This window comes from Cupressus sempervirens, chromosome 1, assembly GCF_028749045.1.
Source record: "Cupressus sempervirens isolate cs-2001-9-10 chromosome 1, ASM2874904v1, whole genome shotgun sequence".
Lineage (NCBI taxonomy): Eukaryota > Viridiplantae > Streptophyta > Pinopsida > Cupressales > Cupressaceae > Cupressus > Cupressus sempervirens.
Genome location: NC_143118.1, coordinates 201,381,754 through 201,407,776, shown reverse-complemented (window position 1 = coordinate 201,407,776; position 26,023 = coordinate 201,381,754).

Genomic DNA, 26,023 nt, shown 5'->3' with positions numbered 1-26,023 from the left:
GTGTTCTTGTAGAACCTAACAAATTCCTCAGCTAACTCTGTTGGGTTCTTAAGTATAAACTCTCTTTTGGCTTTATTTTTAACCAACAATTTCACCTTATTGTGCAATGTGTATGCTGGAGAGATATTGGAAAGGTCAATTAAGAATTTATTTATTTATTGTGCAATCATTGTATTAATTAGAAAATAAATAATGTTGGAGAGAAAAAATTAGAAATTTGTCTAATTCTATAACTTAAAAAAGTATATGATTATTGGGGCATTCATACATATTGGAGTGTAGATTTTGTGATGCTCAAAGTGAGGGAATAAAGATATGTATTGGATGTCTTCACTCAAAAGATAAATTTTTGCCTTTTGTGCAATGAATGTTTTAATGTTTGTTATAGACGTTCAAAGAAGGCAAGAAATCTTTAAAATAAGATATCCTCAAACCCTTCCCTTAATATAATTTATATTATTGTTATATCTTTTCTTTTATATATAATGTAAGTTATTTTTAAAAATATTATAATTTAAGTTTATAATTATTTTATACTTAAATAGAAACCATTAGATATGAATACAATACAATCTAATATATAATAATTGTTAAGCCAAAATGCTTAAAATTGCATTCTCTATATATATTTGTTGAGAATATATTGTTGATTTTTATATTGGGTGCCACTAAATACAATGTATTTATTTTGAAGATGTGAGAGAGATTTCATCCATGAACATAATGATCAAATTGCTTTGTCTTCTTCTACTACTAATGAAGAAATTCAAAAATAAGGTGATTTGCTCATTGTTTCCTTAAGTAAGTACATTATTAAGTACTAAATATACATTATCTTATAATTTCTAAGAGAATAAAATTATCAATCCGTATTAAATATTTTAATAGAAAAATTATGATAAATGCAAATACCATAGATAACAATGTAATAAAAAATATTTTTTTATGAATAAGTTTTAAGTTTGAACAAAATTCACAGTTATTCATTTGTTTTTTATGATGGGTTATCACATGTCCATAGATTACATCTAAATAAGCTTGTAGGTTTTAGCAAATTTATAATGATTTAGTTACTTATTAAACAACCATTTTATGTGAGTATTGGGGAGAGACATTGTTCATTCCATTAATGATAGTATCGAGGTACAAGGATTCAAATTTATGACTTTTGCATAGCATATTTGTTGGTGCTTATATTGCTATTATGTGCTCCTTTTGTGTGCCTCTTATATTAATGTGAGATCAACAAGAGTTAGTCATTAATGAAAAATATCTGATTCTTTCCCAGTCCATTCCTATTCTTGTTTGTGACTAATTGTTGCCTTCTTACTTGGATCATTTTGAGAGATCATCATATCTCAAAAACTCTCTTGGCTTAAAATGAAGCAAAACCATGGATAAACATATGCCACTTTTTCAAGTACTTTTTTATCCACATGACCTAATATTTTAATGATAAAACCATTATCTAGAGACATACTTCTTTCTTTTTTATTTAATTAATTACTATCTCTAACCCCAGATCTTAAAAGTATATTTATTTCGGAGGGGCATCAAGGTTTTAGCCCATGTGGAGGTGCACCTATTGATCAACTCTAGCCATTTCCTTGGATGATCATGCATTCAATAGGATTAGTTGTGGTTAAACAAGGTCCATCACCAACACTAATCTTTGGTGTTTGGAAATAATTTTGCTATTGATACGTCTCAAGTTCTAAGATTTTTGTCAGCAAGTTTGGAGCTTTCTCTTTTTTTTTTTGAGAATATTGGAGATATTTGACTTAAATGTTTATTTTAAATAATTATGTATTTTTTATATAAATAAAAACAAAAATTTAAAGGTAAAATTAGAAATTTCTTACGAAAGAAAAAGCCCCAAGCGATTCTCTCATCTACGTCATTTGACTCTTCTCCACTCCATTGATTCTGTGATGTATGTTCCAAATGTGTTTGGATTTTCTTTTTTTCTTGACCATGCAATTAATTCATTTCATAGATGATATCATTGATGACATGGTTTGAAAATTATGCTAGCGGTTTGAACATTTTTTTGAACAACCTTTTAGGATTTGCAACTACACATTAGGGCTTTTGTTTGCAATGTGCCTAACTTACTAGTTCTAGGGCACAAAAAAATAAAATTGACTGCATATATGATTAACTGATACATAAAAAGAAGATGAGATCAACTGTAGAGGGTCCCAACTATCAACCCCAAACAGTGAAAAATAAAAAAGATGCAACAAATGAGATTCTTTTCATTGTCTTGCATCTCATTTCTGACTGTTTCTACCATTGATTCTTAAAATGATGTTTTTCATTCAATATATGAAATGCCTTTGGCATAAATACTCTATTTATACTTCTTCTATATTTAGTATTATTATGAAAAAATTAGTATTTCGATCTCCACCAAATAGCCAATTCTCCATAGTTTTTTTTCCCCAATAAGATTCTTCTTTCGATAATAAATCTTCTTATTTTTATAAGAGATTTTTTATTTAAAGTAAGAATCATTGTTCACACCATTTCACATCTCTTCTTCATTTAAAAGATGAAGGCCTTTTTCAACTATGATTCTATATTCAAAAGTATTTCTAAAATGGTTGTTTGTCCAATTCATAATCTTAATTTTTAGTGCTTTTAATTTTGAAATGAAACAATGCATTCTGGACCCTTTAAATTTTTATTCATTCCACTAGTGTTCTTATGGGGCATGCATTCTTATAAAAATTATAATCTAATGGAAAAGTGATTGGATCTAGAGATGGCTATGATAGAAGAAGTGAGAGTTTTATCCAAAGTGCTAAGGTCATCTAGAAATTTTTTTTGATCCAACCTCTCAGCCTTGTTTTTTGAACCCTCTCTTTGGTTACTCCAAGTGAAGACATCATTTCTTGTTTTAATTTTAAGGATATTATAATAAAATAGGCAATCCCTAAAGTTCCCTAGAGATTGAGATTCATATAGTAATCCACCCCTTTTCTCATTTATTTATTGAATATAATTGAAGTCTCTACCAATAATGTAATCATGGTCTTGGTGAAGTTGCATAAATTACCTGTTTTAGATCATGATTTTTTCTCTATAAAGGTGGTAAAAGGCCCATACACATTTATAAGAAAGAATTTTAGTGTTCTTTTAGTTTTGTGAACCCAACCCGCCATCCAACTGGTATAATTAATTTCAATTTCAAAATTCATTTTTCTTGGGTTCTAGAGAAGGGCTAAACCTTTGGATGCTACCTCTACATCAATGCTCTCCAATTTCCATATTCCTAGAGTTTCTTACTAATTCGAGCATTTTTTTTCTTTATCTAATTTAGTTTCTTGAATTAAACTATATCAAATTATATTAAATTCAAATTGCACTTTATCAGGTATACTTTGTTAGGGGCTTTTAAGCCCCTAATATTCCACATGGTGAGTTTTATTGGGTTGTAGGAAGGAATTTCCCCTTCCTTGCGTAGAGTAAAGACATGATTTTAACTTGGTTTTCATCTTCATAATTAATTTTTTGTAGTTTAAACATTGATTTCCTACCCCTCTTTATGAATGACTACCGCCCATCTAGGTTGTCTACTTTGTCCATAGTAAGGATATACATATTTTATCCATTGGGTTGTAGTTATTTAGATCATTGAGCTCAAGTTCCTCTTGGATTAGTTCACCATTCTCATCTAGTTGTTTGGTAATTTTCTCATAAAGGCATTGGAATGATCTTTTCCATATTGTTATAAGAAATCTTCTAGGGTTACAATCACATTTGATTCAAGTGAAGGTTCATATGAGATTCCCATGACATTATATGAAATATCCAAAGTAGATGGAATTATTTTAACTATGGTTACCATATAATGCTTGTTAGATTGCTCAAGATGGGATTTGGTTTCACTGATAGTGTTATTAGAGTTATAGTCTTGTTGTTTTAATTTGTGTATACACATCAATTCATCTCTAACTTCCTTATGTATAGAGGCCATCTCATCCATCCTATTAGTTAGGATACCCATATTCAATTCCAATTTGTAGACTATTTCTCTTGGGAGATGATATTGTGTGTAGGAGTCAATGCAACTTTGTATGGTTTAAGGTTCAAAGTGGTATAGTTGAGATTTTTGTGTTTAAGAGCCATGGGTTGTTGAAAGTTAGTTCTAAGAAACCCCTTTAAAACAACATCTATAGCTTTTTCTAATATTTATTTAAATATATTGTCAATTACATTTGAAATTTCATAAAAAGAGAAACCAACTTCACTCATGATCTAGAATCTATTAAAATTAATAAGACCTGGAATGGTGAAGGATATGGTAGGGTTTGGGATATGGTAATTTATCAATGAATAAACATTCATGTGCAGATCCACATCATCTCATTCTCAAGGAGGTACAATGTGATCTTCTTGGATTTCTCCTTCTTCAATACCCAAGTCAATTAAAGGTGTACATGGATTATGAATGATTGGATCCTTGGTCTTAGGGGAATGGACAGATGGAGCAATAGAGCATGATTTTATCTTCTAAGAGGAAGTGGGGTTGTGGTTGGAGATGCAGTTAGCTAGTTTTGAGAGTTGTGTGAAATATGTAGAGGGGTTTTAGGATTTGGATGGTAAGTTGTATGTTTGTTATCATGAGAATCCTAAAGATAATTTAAAATCAGGCTAGGGGTCTTAGTTATATAACAAAAATATTCATTTTCTTCTATTTGATTAAAGTTATTCTTCTTGAAGATTTCTACTTAGTTATCAATACATCCTTTGTATATTTTAGGTTTGAAGTGATGTATGGATTTATTGATGATAAATTTGATTGATTTAAGCTTTTTGTCTTTTATTTTGATGTTTATTAGTATTTTATTATTTATTGGATCTATATTTTTTTCTTCAATTCCTACAACTCCCCCTATCTTATTTCCTATTGTTATCAATACCTTATCATGTAAGAGTTTTGCTGGTAAGATGGGAATCAAAACCTATATAGGATTTTAATCAAAGTAAAGTGGCTAGGAACAAAATTTGGTTTCCAATTCCTAAATTTGAAACTAAATCCTTCATAGAGCATAGGTTTACCTATTAAATTATTTACTTTAAATGAAGTATTATTGCAATCCAAAAATAAGGAGTTATCATAGAGAATCATAATACTTACCTAATCTAGGAACATAATCCTCATCTAGTTTGCAATATAATTCATTGGAGATCCTAAAACAACACCATCTTGCAAATAACCCATGAGTTTTACAATGATGCCATAAACCTTCATTGACATAATTGTTGACCACAATCTTCATCTCTTCCTTATTCATGCAAGGGTATAGGGTTCCTCTCTGTCTGAATGTATTGACTAAATGCATTGGGAACCTAGGGTTTTGGAGTCATTGTGGATGAAGGGTAACAACATAATGAGATTCAAGTGTAGGATCAATACTGAGAGATCAAGGGATGATGATGATTTTTTTTGGGATGAATGTGCTCAAATTATTAATTTCTAAGTAGGTTCTAGTTTGTACAGGTAACAAGCTTGGATTTTCTATGGGAGAGGGGATTATCCTTCATCTCTTTGTGTTTACATACATGACCAAATTAGAGGGCCACCTTTGTGTTTAAGAATTCTATTACACATATCTATGGTCTAAATAGGATCATGAACATAGTTTTTCATCCACCATTGTTGATTATTTATTTATTTAGGTCTTTTAACAATAGAACTGGGGGCTCCTTGTCTTTCTTTTTGTCAAAAAGTCATTCTAGTAGGTACATGGTAGTGGAAGATGTGTGATCCTTTTCCTTGGTAGAGGACACATCAATACTACCTCCCTTAAGAGGCATATAGTGGGTTGGGTTAATATTATATGGGATCCTATCAATTCATGGAGGGTGTGAAGAACCTCAAATTGATTATTATTGATGGGGATTGAACTTTACTTGGTTTCTGAGAAGAAAAAAAGAATTGGTTATTGATATCTATTGAGACATTGTGTGAAATATTTTTGCATTGGCATGAGAAAGGAATGTATTTTCTTGAGAGGAATTCTCTTTTACAAGAGAAAATCATAGAGCCTTTTGTTTAATAGCATTCAAAATTATCAAAACATTTATGTATTTTTCTTTATGTTTTACCTTGAATGGTGATGTTAGTTTAGAGAATGTTGTTATCATGTCGTGTTCACTCTTGATTACACATTAGTTTTTTTGCATGGTAATGTGTCCTTGTGACATAGGTATGGTTGGGAAATTAGGGCCAAGGGCACACCTAATCTAATAGTCTAAACACCCTACAAAGTAAATACAATAGAAGCAATAATAGAGAACAATGCCCAGGATATAAGAAACAATAATATCTCTTATTGATTCAGAGATAAGAAACAACAATATCTCTTATTGATTCATCAAATTATCTACAAACATGCCTGATTGTGAGGCCTTCTAGGTTATGACCAATACAAAATTAGATATACATCAAAATTCACCCGACATGATAGGATTATGATTAGATATCCACACCCTTTCTTGCTAACTTATATGATTCTTCTACTTCTAACCCACTGCTAAACCTAATGCTAGACAACTCTACTTGTATCTTCCAAAATGGATTACAAAAGATTCCAGATCTTTACATACAAGAAGGCTGACCTCATAATGGTCTACACACATCCCAATAGATGATCCTTACATTAAATTCATGATTCAAATTAAATGGACAAGTCAAATAATACTAGGAAACAACCACAAACAAGCTGAACCAAAGAACAAATTGAGCATTAACAAATCAACAAGCTCAATTGCCACTTGAAGGAATTTGACTACAATAGTACTCAATCAAAGAAGGAACTTGACCAACATTGTAGGAACTTGGTCAAAGAAGGAACTCAACCAATACTGTAAGAACTCAACCAAAACATGAACTCATCCAACACTGCAACTCGATAATATCTGAAAGAATACAAAAAGATGAGTAGGATAGAAAGGTAACCCAGGATGCTCTTGCATCAGACAACCAAGGTTGGAAGAAATGATTCTCCTAAATCATTTCAATGTCACAACCCAAGCTGAATCCAACTCAGATTGAGAAATCCATGTAGAATCTTGTACTGGTCTATTCTTCCACTTCACCAAATATTTCTAGTAATCTTTTCCTCTTGTGCTTTTACCAAATCTTTGATCCAATATCTATTCAACCTCTTCAATTTTTTTCTTACGATAGTCATATATTACAATAAATTCATCATCTGACTCATGATACATATAGAAATCAACAACATTGAATATAGGATATATATCCATGTCATCAGGTAACTCAACTTCAAGAGCATTACCACAATCAAACTTTCTCAAGATCTTACAAGGAATAAACTTCTTCATTTTCAACTTATTGTATGTTCCAAAAGGAAATCTACCTTTCTTTAAATGAACCATCATCTCATCTATAACTTCAAAAATATGAGGTATCATATACTTGTTTTCATTCTTCTTATACTTTTGATTACTTTGTTCAAACTCAACTTCACTTCCTCATGCAAAGACTTCATAAAATTAGAAAATAGTTCCCTTTTAACATTTCTCTTTTCTTCACTAGCAACATCCTTCAAATCTAATATACCTCTAGGCTATATTCTAGTAACAATCTCAAAAGGTGTTTTCCCAGTACTCTTATTCACAAAATTGTTATATGCAAACTCAACTTGTGTCAATACCATATCCCAATTACTTGATTTATCTACAACTAAACATAGCGACAAATTACCAAAGCTTCTATTCAAAACCTTTGTCTATCCATCTATCTATGGATGGAATGTAGAACTAAACTTCAACTTAGTATCTATGTTCTTCCTCAAAGTCTTGCAAAAATAACCAACAAACTTGCTATCTCCATCAGAGATAATATTTCTTGGTAATCCATGAAATCTACAAATCTCTTTGAAGAAAAGCTCTGCAACATGCACTACATCATATGTCTTCTTATATGGTATCAAATGTGTCATTTTGGAAAATCTATCCACAACCACAAATATGAAATTATACCCTCTTGTTGTCTTAGGTAATCCAAGAACAAAATACATATTAATGTCACTCCAAAGTTTCTCAGGAACAAAAATAGGTGTATACAATCTACTATTCTAACTTCCTCCTTTTGCAACTTGACAAATTCAACAACTCCTTAAAAACTTCTAAACACCTTACACATCTATGACCAATAATACTTGTCCTTAAGAAAACTCAATGCCTTATTAATTCCAAAATGTCCATCCAATCCACCATAATACTTTTCCTTAATCATATTAATTCTCATAAAACTCCTTGGTATACACAACTGAATTCTTTTTAACAACATACCTTCTTGAATCAAATACTCATCATACTTACTTAGTTGATTTGATAAATTTGGTGCTCTACACTCTCTCCACACCTCAAAAAAATTAGGGTCAATGCTATACAACTTGTTCATCTCATCAAAACCAAGAACTTCAACATTCATCTCAGTTAACAAAGAACACCTTTTGCTCAATGCATTTGCAACTCAATTAGTAACTCCACTTTTATGCTTTATCACAAATGTGAAACTTTGCAAGTACTCAACCCACTTCATATGTATCTAATTCAATTTATGTTGACTTCCCAAATGCTATAAAGATTTATGATCAGTATACAACACAAAATTCTTAGGAATCAAATAATGTCTCCACTTCTTCAAAGCTTTAACAATAGCATAGAACTCTTGATCATACACATAATACTTATTTTTACCATCATTTAACTTCTCCCTAAATAAAGCAACAAGTTTACCTTCTTGACTCAATAGATCTTATTACACTACCACATGCATCACACTCAACTTGAAATACTTTATTGAAATCAGGTAAAGCCAATATATGCAACTCAAAACCCATTTGTTTCAATGTCTCAAAACTCTTATTACTTCCATGTGTCCACTTGAAATCCTTTTTTTCTCCTCTCACTATCTCAGTCATAGCATTAAAAATGAAACTAAAATTCTTTATAAAATTTCTGTAGAAACTAGCCAAACCATGAAATGATATTATGTCACCCACATTCTTAGGTGTAGGCCACTCCAAAATTTCTTTAACCTTCTTAGGATCTATTGTCAAACCATCATCTAAAATAAAAAATCACAATTCCCAAATACACAATATCTTCTTGCCTTAATTAACACTTCTTCAAATTAATTAGTAATTTATCCTCTTTCAACCTTTGTTATACTTGCCTAATATGCTCAAGATGTTCTTCCTTAGTCTCATTGAATATCAGAATATCATCCAAGTAAATAATCACAAACTAACCCAAAAACTTCTTTAGAAATTTATTCATCAACCTCATGAAAGTACTTGGTGCATTAGTCAAAGCAAAAGGCATAACCAACCATTCATACAAACTATTTTGTTGTCTTGAAAGCAGTCTTCCACTAATCACCTTCACTGATTCTGATATGATGATAAACACCCTTCAAATCAATCTTGGTAAAGTATTTTGCTCCACTCAATCAATTCATTATGTAATCCATTGTCGGCATAGGAAACCTATATTTCATTGTTATCTTATTAATAGCTCTGGAATTAATAAAAATTCTCCATTCTCAATTCTTCGTAGGTGCCGATACAATAGGTACACCACATGGAATTAAAATTTCTATGATCAAACCTTTCTGCAATAACTCCTACACTTGTTTGTTAAGTTCTACATTCTCAGTCAGTGTCAATCTATATGGTGATTTATTCAAAAAACTAGCTCTAGGAATTAGATCCATACAATGACTTATATCTCTTACTAGTGGTAAACCATTAGGGATATCTTCTACAACAATCTCCTTGTACTCATTCAATAAGTTTTTAAATTTCTACTAACACTTGGCTAACACTATTAGTTTTTTTTACGCCTCTATTATCTTCTGTTACTCAACCATTGCTATTTTATGCCACTCAACCATTACCATGGTTTGTCACTCGATCATTATTGTCATGATTCAATCCTCTAGGAATTATAGCAAAATAAACTTAGTTCTTTCCATGTCTTTCTCAAATTATTTCCCATTGACCATACAAACTCTAATAATAGTACAATTTACCTCATCTGGAACTTTAATTAAAGGTAACAATGTTTTCTTCACTCCATTCACCTAAAGAGTATATTGATTCAATCTACCATCATGTAAAACATTTCGATCATATTGCCAAGGTTCCAATCTTGATTTTTACAACACATTGCTGACTTACCAATAATTTATGCTTATCCTTGATTTATGAAATATGATAGGGTTTAAAGTGTCTCAACCTCTGCAATTATAACTTTGTAACTAGATCCTCTGATGCCAAATTTTTTGAACTACCATTGCCAATGATCACTTTGTAACATTTTCCTGCCATCTTACATCTGGTCTTGAAAAGACACCTCCTCAGGATAGATTCTTCATAAAAAATTTATTACAAAAAGTTCTCTTTACCATCAAGTTTTCTCCATCCTTAGGTCCACTTGGTGAACCCTCAAGATCTCCTCAAATCACAACATTTTTGTTACCATTTTCACTCTCACTAGAGTATCTACACTTAAACGATCTATGACTTTCTTTACCACATCTAAAATAATTACCTTGAAAACCACCTCTAGGGTAAGAGTTACCTCTTCCTCAATAAGAACTAGTACCTCCTCAAGAATAATTACCACCTTTCCACTCAGTCTTGCCTTTCTCATCACTTTTCCATTCAAATTTGCCTTTATCTTACATAGAATTATTAGATTTTCCACTTTCTCCATAAGATCTACCTTTGCCTCTCTATAATCTACCACCTCTACCTCTCTATCTTTGTTCATGCTTCTTTGTCAAGATCTTTTCAACTTTCAAGGCATATTGATATGCTTCTTCCACACTATCCAATTTCACAAAACTTATCTCATCTTGAATTCCAAATATCAAACCATTTAGATATCTTGCAATTTTCTTAGCCTCATCATCCACATGTCTAGATCTCAAGTCCAATCTATAGAATTCCTTAGTGTACTCCTTTACAGTCATGTCCTTTTGTCTCAAGTTTTGCATCTTCCTCAACAAACTAACTTGGTAAACATCCAAAAAGGAATTTCTTCTTTACCTTGTTCACCATTTTCAACTAGGTTCTGATCTTCTATTTTCCTCTTCTTTGTCTATCAATTTTTAAATGCTCCCACTATAGTGAGGCATAACCTTTTAGCCTAGTTATCGCAATCTTCACCTTCCTACTATTAGTACTGCTTTCAAACTTAAATAACTTTTCCATATCAAATATCCAATCCAACACACAATTGGTATCCAACTTTCCATCATAAGGGAAAACTTCCGCAATAGGATTCGAATGTTCCCTAGATAACACTTAATAGTCTTTCCTCATCTTGACCTTCCTCGGGTTCAAGATTAGGGTCTGGTGTGATTGCTTTATTGTTACTTACATCATCAAGATGTGCTCCTCTCCTCTAGGTAGTCTCCACAATGTCTAATTTGGATGCAATACATCTCAACATGTCCATTATGGCTTTATCAACATTTCCTCTACCTCAAACCATTTTAACAAACAAGTTCCTACAAGATCATAACCCTCTACTAGTTATAGGTCAAATTCATAGATCTGCCACCCTACAACCAAAATCAATCAGGGTTCTACATGATCCAATCTCTTTAAGGATGAATCTCAAGCTTTGATACTACCTGACATAGGTATGTTTGGGAAATTAGGGTCAAGGAAACACCTTGTTAGATATATAAGGGTAGTAACTGAGAGGGGAGGGGTGAATCAGTTACCACTAAGTTCCTTGGTAACTGACCTAACTTTTCTTACACTAAACCCATTTGGTAACTGACCTGACTTGGTTAATACTTGAATCCTTGAATGACCAACTAGCTCAGTTTGCACTTGATCATTAAACTTGGCTTCTTCTAAACTTATGCTCGACTGATACTAGAGTCTTCTAAGCTCGATTAGAGTGTAACATTTGTGTAACATCAATGACAATATACAATTGAATAATTATTTTCAACAATATCCCTCTTTGGCATTGATGAAAACACAACATGTCATAAGAAAATAAAACTTAGAGCAATGAAGATGATTTATAAGATTTTATAATATCCTTAGTTTTATTCTGGTTCATCCATGAGAGCTCCCTCTAAGATTCTCCCTCTAACATCTTAACTTCAGACTCCATTTGATCAATTTCTCCCTCTTTTGTTTTACTATGAACATGACATATTCAATCTCTCCCTCTTTGACATCAAATTCCAAAGACTTTATATAATGAGTTTATAATGTACCTTATGTACTGATTCATATGCAATGAGCTTTGACTTCTTTGCATCAACTTGATAGATCTTCAATGCAGTTTGGCTGATGCATCACTAATCTATACTCTAGTGAGCATCAGATAGGGGAATGACCCCTATCTTTCCTTTGAGATACAAAAATGCATCCTTAGGTAATGGTTTGGTAAATATATTAGCAACCTGCTCCATTGTGTTTACATATTCAAATCTAACCTCTTTATCTTGAACTAATTCTCTCAAAAAATGATACTTGATTGCAATGTGTTTTATCTTAGAGTGCATCATTGGATTTTTGGATATGTTGATTGTACTTGTGTTATCACAATAGATAACCATTGGGTCCTTGATTTATTCCTTTATTCATGAAAATGATTGCTTGATCCATATTGTGTTGGAACAATTAACTGTTGCAACAACATATTCTGCCTCTGCTGTAGATTGCAAGATAAAATTATGCTTCTTACTAGTCCATGACACTAGCCTCTTTCCAAGAAAGAATGTTCCTCCACTGGTGCTTTTTTTGTCATCAATGCTTCCAACCCAATCTACATCAGTAAAGACTTTCAACTCAACATTTCCTCCTTTCTTGTACCATAGTCTTGAGTATCTTTTAGATATCTCATAATTCTTTTGACTACCATCATATAATTTTCTCTGGGATTACATCTCATCTCTTGAATAGCTAAAACTCTAATTACATAAATAGGAAGAAGAGTTCTTAATAACTTGCTAACTACTGTCACATCATCAATTTTTCCTCTTGCAACTCTGATTGCACTCACACTTGCTTTGATTCTTCCACTATATTTAGTGATTTTTTCATCTTCTTTCATTCTCATCTGATCAAATTGGTCTCTTAGAATTTCTACTTTAGCTCTCCTCACATTATCATATCCTCCATATATCTTTTACAACTTGTTCCATGTTTCATGAGCACTAGGACAATCTTTGACTTCCATCAAATTTAGAATAATTGAGGGTAGAAGCAATGCCGATCATCATTGTGTTATGTTGGAGAACCAGTATGTGTTGTGACACATACTAGTTCTCCAAGAAGCTTAGGCCTATATCTCCAATGGTTCCCAAAAGTAGCTTCATGATTTCCTTCCATGCTTTGAAGTTGTCTTTGTTCAACATAGGAATTTCTTTTTCGTAAGACATCTTGATCTTTAGCTTAGGTCCTTAAAACCTTTTTTGCAAGCACCAACAACTCTGATACCAATTGTTGGAAATATAAGAGGAGTAACTAAGAGGGGAGGAGTGAATCAGTTACCACTAAAACAATTATGAATCCCTTAGATGTCAATACAAACTTCTTAATAACTGAAATCCTTGCACAAATTGGTTAGAACTAGATATTCATTATAACTTGGCTAACAAAGAAATCTTGAGATTTAATGTGAATTAACATATAGTAATTTAGTTGCAGAAAGAAAAAGCAGTAAGAAAATAGCATGAACACATGGGACACCAAGATTTAATGTGGAAACTCAATTTGGGAAAACCACCAAAGCAACTAGTTATAACCTTTCACTCTTTTGAAGTGAGCCCTATTAGGAGCAAGCCTTGTTAAAGGTTACAAATTAACACACTATTAGGTGTGACCCTGTTCAAGGATTTGAATCAACCTAGCAGAAGTGGCTTTGTTAGAGGTCTTAAGACACTTCAATCTAAAAATGCCACCTCATTAGAGGATTTACAAAATGACTGTTAAGTCAACTTTGTTAAGAGATTTCTTCACTGCTACAATTGTTAGAGAGTAACAATGATTGACCTGATTAATGAAGCAACTGATTTGCATATTCAAATCATTGTTTTGGCTTATAATCTAGATCTTCGTTGATCCGAATAATCTTTGTAGCTCTTTGGATGTTCTTCTCTTAATCATATATTTTTCTTTATTCACATCTTATCTTCTTCCACAACTTCCATATTTCAATCCACAACTTGAACTTTCATATATATGAAAGCCAATGTTAAGTGAGCTTGAATACTTTTACAAATAAACAATTAACATCCACTAAGTCAGCTTACATAGACAAAATAATAAACAAAACTATTCTGCTGCAGGTCGGTTGATACTAAAATTTGGTCACTCGATTACCACTAAGTTCCTTGGTAATCAAACTGACTTAGCTTACACTGAACCCCTTTGGTAACTAACCTAATGTAGTTAAACTTGAATCCTTTAATGGTTGACCTAGCCCAGTTTTTACAAGATCATTGAACTTGGCTTCTTCTAAACTCTTGCTCGGTTGATACTGGAGTCTTTTGAGCTCAGTTACTACTAGTAATGCTCATTAGAGTGTAACATCAATGATAATATAAAATTGAATAATTTTCTTCAATACACCTAAGATTCCAAACACCCTATATAGTTAACACAATATAAGCAATAATAGAGAACAACACCAAGGAGAGAAGAAAAAATAATATATCTTATTGATTCATCAAATTATCCACAAACATGCCCAGCTATGAGGCCTTCTAGGTTACAACCAATACAATATCAAATATACATCAAAATGTATCCAACATAATAGGATTGTGATCAGATATCTAGAACCTCACTTGCTAACTTCTACAATTCTTCTACTTCTAACTCACTGTTAAACCTAAACCTAAACACCTCTAGATCTTTACATAAGAGGATGCTGACCTTAGAATGCTCCACTCGCATCCCAATGATGATTCTTACATTAAATTTGTAATTCAAATAAAATGAACAAGTTATCTCCTACTAGGAACCAATCATAGACAAACTCAACCAAAGAAGGAATCGAGCATTAACAAACTAGCGAGCTCACTCAAAACTTGAAGGAACTTAGCAAAAATAGGACTTGACCAAAGAAGGAACTTGATCAAAGAAGGAACTCAACCAACACTACAGGAAATTTTCCAAAAAAAGAACTTGACCAACACTATAGGAACTCAACCAAAAAAAGAACACACCCAACACTGACCCTCAACAATATCTGACATATTGCACAAAGATTAACATGATAGAAAGGCAACCTAGGATGCTCCTCCATCACCTTGAGAGTGTTGGATCCTGATTTAATAGTTATTTCAACAACCATGTAGAAAAGACATGATTTCATCTAATGGTAGCTATCTCCTATGATAGACATAATTTGTTAAGAACCTGGGCCAACTATAAGGCTGAACTCCTTCTGCTTTAGGCATCACAAAACCTAGGTGGGTAGACCTTTAGATTCATTCATATGGTACCAGTTCCAAAGCATATATTTGAATCTATGCAAAGAAGATTAAACCCTTATTTCTCCTATACTCATCCAATAACAGAGTTATGTACTAGCAAATTACAATACCTATGATATCTACAAGTTGAGTGAGGGTATCCTTTTAGATCCTAAACAGAAAGGAAAAATGGATGATTGATTATTTGATTTTAAATCAACAAAACCCCACATATGCAACAACAAACTAAATTGATCCTATAGCTCACCAGTGCTCTATCCATTGGGCATTCTAGAAACTATAACATACATCTTGGATATCAATGACATATCTCATACATCAAGATATCAGATCTATCCTATCACTTTGTGAATTAGACATTTATGTTCATACTGAACCTCATACTTATTAGACATCCTTCTCATGAAACTCACAATCTTGTCAAAATGTGTTAAGCATTTACATGATTCTTTGAATCAAAGAAAAATCACATCAAAACATACAACTCGAAATGAGATGCAATTGGATCTATTTTCTTTGTCCATAAACCACAAAAGATTGTAAACAATAGAGAAATGAGACAAGAATCATAATAAAACTAAGTAAACTTATTGCTCGTTGTATTCATTCCTTTGAAACAAGTACATTCAAGATGCATGAAAGATCTATAAAACACACCAAAATATCATAACTATATTCTATCTTTATTGTTGCTGTTCATACAAGAGAGAAAATGCTGAAGAAAAGGTTGAATCATAGCTAGAGCTTTTCTCAATAGACTGAAAAGACTAACATAGTTGGTATAACATCTATGAAAACTTTCCAAAACACTAGAACCAACATTTCCATATGTCTGGACCCAACCTTGTATAATGAGAGAAGATAAAAAAGATATAGACAAGGAAGGAATCCCAGATCTAATATGGAATTGACACTCATCCACTTGAATCTCCATCCAATGCTATTCGAAAACATCTTTCATCTCTCTAGACTAAAAATGAGATTAGATCTTATCATTCTTTTCAATAAAATTGCAAAATATCTCCTAGAATGATGAGAAAAGCCCCTTTTTGATAAAATATCATATTTGATGCCAAAAGTTGCCAAAATTCACATTGCATAACTTTCGAGGCAAAAAAAATCCCTACTAAACCTCTCTCTAAATTTTACACCGACCCATTTCACCATTTTATCATAAACTAAAAATGAAACTACCTATACTAGAATGTAGTTAGATAAGGAGCACCTTGAAAAAAACCCAACATAAGTTTTTTCAACTGATACTTGTGCATAAACAAACAAAAAATCTATAAATGAAACTCCAAGAGCTTTCCATCGATATATAATAGTCCTATGCCCACTTAATTTTTGAGACATTTAATTTTATACTAAAGTCAAAACTTTACATTATATATTTTTTCAATTTAAAAGACTTGCATAGGTTGTGGGAGGAAAATCAATAAAAAATGATTTTTTGAACTTTGTATTTTTACCCCTTTTAAAAATCTAGGTCAACCCAGTTTGACTGGCCTAACATGTGGCAATAACTGATTGGCTAATTTTTACACTGTCACCTCGATATGTTAGCCTACCTTACTTCCCTTCTGCCACATCATTTCCACATGTCATTCTCTTATTGGTCTATACTACACTATTATTCACTAGGTCATTATGACATGGACCCCTCTTGTACGTAGGCAGCACATGATGCCTCCTGATTAGTCCAGTGACTGCTCACCAACTTTTGACATGCTTCCACATGCCATCTTCTCATTGGTCATCACATTCTTGCTTTGGCTAACAAGTGAGAATCTTCATTTTGTGACAATGTGAGAATAATCCATTTTTGCCATGTGTCACGACCTAGTGCCTCCATCTGCTGACTACCATGTCATCATCTCTGCCACATGTTGCCTTGTCATATTCTTTTATGTATAGTCAACATCTGCCATGTATTTTGCGACAATGTGACAAAAGACAACTTTCCATGTGTCAGACCTAGCATATCAACACCTCAAAATCCTCACCAGTCCTAGAAATGGCTACCGTGTGTCACTCCACTACTCATCCACCTAGTTGCCATGTGGGATCTTTCCATTCCTTGCTCAAATCTACATCATCATCCAGTCAATAGTTTGCATTTTCAAAATTTCTACTTGGTCTCTAACTAGCTGGGGCCGACATGAGTATGGGTCCTTGTATCTAAAAGCACTTAGCTTTTGACACTATCTTCCTTTCTATTTGCACGTATAACATTTATTAGGACTTCCCTCACAAACAATGTGGGATAATGTGTGTATGGTTGATCTTCATAACACTTACTCCTGTAAGCTAGCGATAGCTACAATAGATCTTCTCTTTACTTTATTCACACATCCTTATCCTAATTAGTAGGTGGGAGGCCTTACTATTCTTGATTCAATGTGATACAGGGTGAGCCCTTACTTGCCTACCACTTGGTAGCCCATAGGGACACTTTTTGGTGTGTGCATAATGCCCCTAGTTCGATTCTCATGGGCATTTGGGATGTGATCTACCCCATACTCAGTGCCTTTTCCATTAAATGTAACATAACCATTCAATGTAACAAAACCTTCAAAGAAACCTTGAACCAACTAAATGTACCTAAATCAAAAGAAGGGGAGATGTAGTGGTGCCATTCTCATAAGCAGCAAAGGGAACAAGAGTCACAAGTTGTGAAGAAGAGGTGAAATCCCCAAAATCATTGATCACTAAGTCAGTCATGATTTGCACAAGAGCACCCTCACCATTATAGTTGACATCTATCCATAATCATTTTGCTAGTGCCATCCACATCCAAAACTCCATTGGAAGGCCTTCTGTAAATATAAGCAATTCAAATATGGAATCTCCACATAACTAAGTCAATATTTGAGAGCCAAAGTTGGTGTTTTGGAATTGAATTTACAGGATTAACAAGCACCACATCTATGATAGTTACATCCATTTTTCTTAAATTTTTTCCCTATCTACCACTTGCAAGAGATGAAAAATGAAAGATATATGAAATAGGGAATTTTTATACAAGTGTTTTTTTCCTAAATAGTGAAAACCATTGGAAAACAATTTTAGCATTATTTACTTCCCCGTATGCATTTATTAATGTGTCAGTGCTGCAGATGCCCCTTGTTGGTGTGTGCATAATGCTCCTGGTTTGGTTCTCATGGGCATTTGAGATGTGATCTACCCCATACTTATTGTCTTTTCCATTAGCATAAGCATGTCACAATTTAATTTCCTCCCTGCACACATGCCCTTTCAGTTTGAACAAATGTCCTTTAAGATTGTGGTGCAACCAAAGATAAAATGCATTTGACATTGCTTGCAACCACGTTTTGATACACAACTCAAAAAGGTATAAGTGATTTTCAAAAAACATTAATATTTGGATAGCATCTATGTCCATCACTAGAATTATTACTCGTGATTTCTATGTATTAGATAGACACCAATCCTTTTTTTACAACTCCAAGATTCATTTCACTAGTGTCTTCCTCATGAGAACAACATCCTTCAAAATAAATCTCCATACAAGTCTTGATATCCAATATCATAGCTCTTAACAAAAATTCTTTCCATGCATACCAAGTATGGGAGTGTCTTTTGTTTTGAAATTTATGATGCCCTCCAATAGCTGAATATCTCAAAAATAAGACTTTAGCAATAGTTTGAGTGAATTTGACAATGCTCAATCATACCTATCATGCTTTATACTTGCCAAAAAAACCCATTTCATTCATTACATGCATAATCCCATATATACCCACTTGATCTCAAATGCCAGTATGCACACCAAGTAATTATAATGATTAAATTTATTATAACATTTCTTTAAAGAATTCCAATCCCAATGCCTTATCAATTTGCTATAGCTAGTCGGGCCCAAAAGCGAGTCTGACGATTTTTTTTTCAAACTAAAAAACTTGACCTATTGAGCTGATCAATTAATCACCTCAACATAAATAGATTTAAATTGAATCATTTAAAAACTCACTTTACGCCTTTTGCAAACTTATGATTTTCTGTGAGGAAGCCTCTGAAACCAGTGTTAGAAATTGACTGAATCAAACAATTGGGCCTCGAGATCTAACATACCTATTTCCTAGTTCACATTCTTTTACCCTTTTAGATTTCATCTCATGAAAACATCTGGGTCAAAATATATTGACCATCAAAGTTGTTCACTTGAAACTGCCTACAAACAAATATGTCAGAAAACAATAAAGTGCATTCAATTTTGGCTTTGAAAATAGGTCAGACGATTAGATGATTGGTTGGGAGCACAAAAACTAGGGCATTAGTTTATTTTCATGAGTAACTATGTGATTTGGGCTCATGACCAATAAATGGAATTTTTTTTCAAGTGTTCAAAGTTGGGTACTTAGAATTGTAGAACTAGGAACATTCGTAGAACAATGATTTTCACAAACATAATGGACCCAGGAAAGTGTGCAGACAAATTCATCAAGACTTGAAAACTGGCACACTTGGAGAATTTTTATATTAGAACATAGTGGTACAATCCATTTGGTCTGATTTATCATGGATTAAGAGTTATGACATAGTGAATAGTGCCACCAATCAATGTACATCTTTCGATACCAGTAAAACTTTATAAATTGCATTTGGAATTGCATTTGAAAGCTAGTCAAATAGATTTTTCATAGGCTCAAATTTGGGAAATGGCATATAGCTGACCTCGAGAATGTAATACAAAATGAATTTTCTCATTTTGGTGAACTAGGTCAAAGTTATAACTGGTCAAATAGGGCTTCTTGGAATTTTGAGAAATATGCATCAACATGACAACAATAAACAACTAAGCTTGAGGGATTCAAAACCTATTAAAAATTTATTGAAATGACTTGAAATGTGAAACATAGGTTCTTTGATATGCATACTAGACATTCCCAAAGTGGTGAGTCACGAAACTTAACCGTGTGTAAGATATTCAATTACAATCGAGGCTTCATGTCACTATTTGACACTAAAGCAAAAATGTAGATTTGAACAATGCTCAAAATGAAACTTCACGAAATGACTCAGAATGAAAATTTATCACTATGGAATGCATGCACCTACTAAATGAAAGGTGTTAGAAACATGAAACACTTTATAAGCCTCAAAATGATGTTGGGGTACATATGCATGAAAGTGCTTATAGGGGCTAAATTTTACTTGGTTTTCAGAATGGTACTCAAAATCAGGGTTTCAATTTTGAGTCCCAACACTGGCTTTGTCTAGTCATGCATGTCCCTGGTAGACATGAAAAGGATTCAAATATTTGGAATAATTAGACCACTCAAAAACTTTCTCTCGAACAACTTTATTAAAAGTAATAAAACTACTCCCAAGCTATACAAATGATGGCTCCGAGCCACCAAACTTCAACAAAATTTCTTACCTCTGTGATAGACCTAATTTTCATTTCCACTTTCATGAGGCAAGATGATAATATCACTTCCAAGTCTCACCAATCAAATTAGCATTCTCAATCAACTCATTTGATAAAATCAATTCTACATCTTCACTTTCATAATGCATGTAAAAACTAGAATCATTTTCTACAACTTGCTCATTATGAAAGTACGAATCAACATGCTCTTGGATTTTATAATCAAACTAAAATTAATTTGCACTAAATGAATTATGCATGCTATCCAATGGAAACATAAAGTACTTGTACTCTTCTTGATTCAAGGAGTTACACATGTCATTGGTTTGAAACTCACCTTGTGTAACTAGATATGAAGGGGACATGAAATCTAGTTTCTCCTCATTTGCAATGTTGTTTGACATTTGATTAGATTCAACATGTTCTGAAACTCCTTCACATTATTCAAACAATGGATTAGCTACCAAGTTACAAAATATACCATGAAAGTGCTCAAAAATAACTTGCTGATTACTATCATTGTCTCTTTCCAAAAACTCATTGGAATGAACTTCAAATCTATTAAACTCATTATCACTAGACTCATCAGCACCAAAGGGAACCTCGGAATTAGATTTACAACTTCCAACCTTTTCCTTTTCATCATATGAATAATCAAAATTCATTGCAGCATATCAAGATGAGATGAATTTGAATCAACATTAAATCTCCCCTTAGTAGTACTCTCTACATTAGATAAGTCATCATGTCTATTGACATTTGAACTACTATCATATACACCTCCAAAACTTGACACATAGTATGCTAATCTTGTATCATTTTAAGCATCAAAATTTTGGGAAAGGACTTCAACTTGAGAAGAAACATAAAAAGGGAAAACCAAATCATCCTTAAAAATATTTGCATACCTTTCACAATCATGAGCCAATAGTTTTGAAATTTTATCAGCATTTAGCAAGACTTCATCATAAGTTTGTTCTTCTTGGCTTTGATCATAATCTGACTGATCCAAAATATTTATAACAATAGTAACATTAGTACAACAATCTAATTAATCAAAACCCTTATCATGACATATTTCCTCTTCTTTGACAATACCTCAACATTAGGTATCTCATCATACTCATTTTCAACACAAAAGGAGTTATCACTATTGCTGGTGGAGTTTTCTTCACTCTCACACATACCATCACATGATTCATTTTCAATTATGTATCCATCTACTTCAAGCTGTTTACAATCATTTGATTCACTAAAATTTGAGTCCCTTTCTTCACAATCATAATACAAATTCTCATTATCTATAGATTCATTACATTCACGATGACTTTCAACACACTCACTATCGTAATTAGAAGATTCACAATGAATTCCATTGTTACACAAATCACTTTCCATCTTCTTGATGTATTCTTCAATTTATAAAAGCTTTTGTAATCTTAAATGTGCTGGACAATCAACTAAATCGGGCACAAAGACTTCTAGGAAAACAATGAGTAGCGAAGATTCCATAGGTCTTAAAGAAAAATCTAGCTCCATGAATGCTGATTTGAACTTCATATAAACTTGATCATCTCTTAGACCTTGGATACCTCCTATCATATTTCTTATGAAACTGATAATCTGATTACAAAGTTCCTTTTTTATTCTTACAATATTTTCAAGCGCACTTTCATGACTTTGTAAACAACCACTTTCAGACCTAAGATCTGACTCCATGTTGAAACTAAATTTATATCTACCTCTTTCCTTAGTGCTGAAAACACTGAATAGAGGTAATTTTATTATCACTTAAATTTTCATGAAAGGGAAAACTCATGAAAGTAAAATACTTTTTAGTGTTGATGCTTGTAAACCACTTCAATGCTACAAACAACAAATAATTCAAATCCTATCTTGATTTAATAACTCTTGCATATCATCTGACATAATCTTTTCAACCATTGCCAAGAACTTTAGATCATTTCTTCAAATCTACTTTCCCATTGCTGTATCATTCACCATACCTTCAACTTCACAATAAATTGGTACAGAGATATAACTTCGAGTCTCCACTCACTTAGTGAGAAAAAATTTTCTCAACTTGCACAATATAACAAGTTACAACATTTAGTTGAAAAACTTTATACAACAACTTTGGAATTTCATACTCTTGGAAAAGTGAAATAAACTTAACATGAACTCTAAATTCTAACAATAATTTTACAAAAATTTCAAGTGATCTCAATGTAACAGTCGTTGGAATCCTTCAAAATTACTACGCTCAATGAATACGGTATCCACTATGGTGCATGGTTTTTGAGTAAGAAACTGGAAATTACATCAGAAAACTTACTAATTTTTTTTTCATGCATTTCTTTCCATTGTATTGAATCTCTTTTCATATTCTCAACGCTTCTCTACTATATAGATTCAATACTTCGCCAATAGAGTCGCCATTTATTGGCTCCTGATTTAACACTGATTTTAACTACCAAGTAGACAAGATGGGATTGCATCTAAGGGAAACTATTTCCTATGATGAACACAATTTATCAAGAACCTAGGCCAACTATAAGGCTACACTCCTTGTTCTACTTCAGGCTCTGCAACACCTAGGTGGGTAGACCTTTAGATTCATTCTTATGGTACCAGTTCCAAAGCATATATATGAATCTATACAAAGTAGATTAAACCCATATTTTTCCTATACTCATGCAATAAGAGAGGTATGTAGTAGCAAATTGCAAAACCTATGAAATCCACAAGTTGAGTGAGGATATATTTTTAGATCCTAAATAGAAAGGGAAATGGATGATTAATTATTTGATCTCGAATCAGCAAAACCCCACATATGCAGTAACAAACTAAATTGATCATGTAGCTGATCAGTTCGCTATCCATTGGGCATTCTACAAACCATAACATACAACCTGAATATCAATGACATATCTCATACATCAAGATATCAGATCTATCCTATCACTTTGTGAATCATACATTTATGTTCATACTAAACCTCATACTTATTAGACATCCTTCTCATGAAACTCACAATCCTATCAAAATGTGTCAAGTATTTGCATGATTCTTTGAATCAAAGGTAAATCACATCAAAACATATGACCTGAAATGAGATACAACTGAATCTATGTTCTTTGTCCATAAACCACAAAAGATTGTAAACAATAGAGAAAGGAGACATGAATCAAAATGAAACTAAGTAAACTTGACGCTCTTTGTATTCATTACATTGAAACAAGTACATTTAAGATGCATGAAAGACCTATAAAACACACCAATAGATTAGAATTATACTCTATCTTTATTGTTGTTGTTCATACAAGAGAGAAAATGTTGAAGCACAACTAGAGCTCTGCTCAATAGACTAAAAAGACCAACATAGGTGGTATCACAACTATGAAAAATTTCCAAAAGACTATAACCAACCTTTCCATATGTCTGGACTCAACCTTGTTTTATCAGAAATTGAAAATGAAACTACCTATACCAGAATGCAGTTACATAAGGAAAAACTTAAAAAAACCAAACATAACTTTTTTCAAATGATACCTATGCACAAATAAATGGAAAATATGGAAACTAGACTATGAGAGATTTTCGTTGATATTTAATAGTCCTATACCTGCTCAATAGAAATCCCTAGACAGTCATTTGAAGTTATATGTTGCAAACTGATTCTCAGGCCTTTGAAATTTTTGAAACATTTAATTTTATACTAAAGTAAAAAGTTTACATTATAATTTGTATCAATTTAAAATACCTATAGATATTTTAGGAGAAAAATCAATAAAAAATGATTTTTTGAACTTTGTATTTTTACCCCTTTTTTGAATCTGAGTCAACTCAATTTGACTGGCATGAGAGATGGTAGTGGCTGATTGGCTAATTTTTGCACTATCACCTTGACACATCAACCTACCTTACTACCCTTCTGCCACATCATTGCCACATGTAATTCTCCTATTGGTCTGTACTACACTTTCAGTCACCCCATCATCGCAACCTAGACCCCTCCAGCACATATGTGCCATGTTGCACCTCTTGATCGGTCCACTGACTACTCACTAGCTTTTGACACATTGTCACATGTCATCTTCTCATTGGTCATTGCATTCTCACTTTGGCTAACAGGTGAGCATCTTCGTTTTGCAAAAATGCAAGAACTATCAATTTTTGCCAAGTGGCGCATCCATCTGCCAACCACCATGTCATCAACTCTACCACATGTCACATTCTTGCATGTATAGTCAGCTTCCACCATGTATTTTGTGACAATGCGACGATGAACAAAAGCTTGCCATGTGTTGGACCCACCACATTAGTACCTCAAAATATGCACTAGGCATGGAAACTACTGCCACATGTCACTCTACTATTTGTTCACCTCATTGCCATGTGGCATCTTTCCATTTACTACTTGGATCCACATCATCATATAGTCAAGAGTCTATGTGTTCAAAATTTCTACTTTGTCTCCAACTAGTTGGGGCCCACACACACATGCCTCCTTGTGTCTAAAAGCACTTACCTTTTGACACTATCTTCCTTTTTGTTTGCACATATAAAGTGTATTAGGACTTCCCACCAAAACAATGTGGGATAATGCCTGTATGGTTAATCTTCATAGCACCTGCTCCTATGAGCTAGCAATAGCCACATTAGATTTTCTCTTTACTTTATTCATAGATCCTTATCCCGATTGATAGGTGGGAGGCTTTACTATTCTTGTGTCAACATTATATTAGGTGAGCCCTTACCTGCTTGCCGCTTAGTAGCCTACAGGGACACTTGTTGGTGTGTGCATAATGCCCCTAGTTCAATTCTCATGGGCATTTGGTATGTGATCTACCCCATACTCAGTGTCTTTTCCATTCATTGTAACAAAACCATTTAATGTAATAGAACCTTCAAAGAAACCTTTAACCAATTAAAATGTACCTGAATCAAAAGTATGGGAGATGTAATGGTGCCATTCTCATAAGTAGTAGAGCGAAAAAGAGTCATGAGTTGTGAAGAAGAGGTGAAATCCCCAAAATCATCGATCACTGAGTTGGTCATGGCTACACAAATAGAGCACCCTTGTGATTATAGTCAAGAATAAT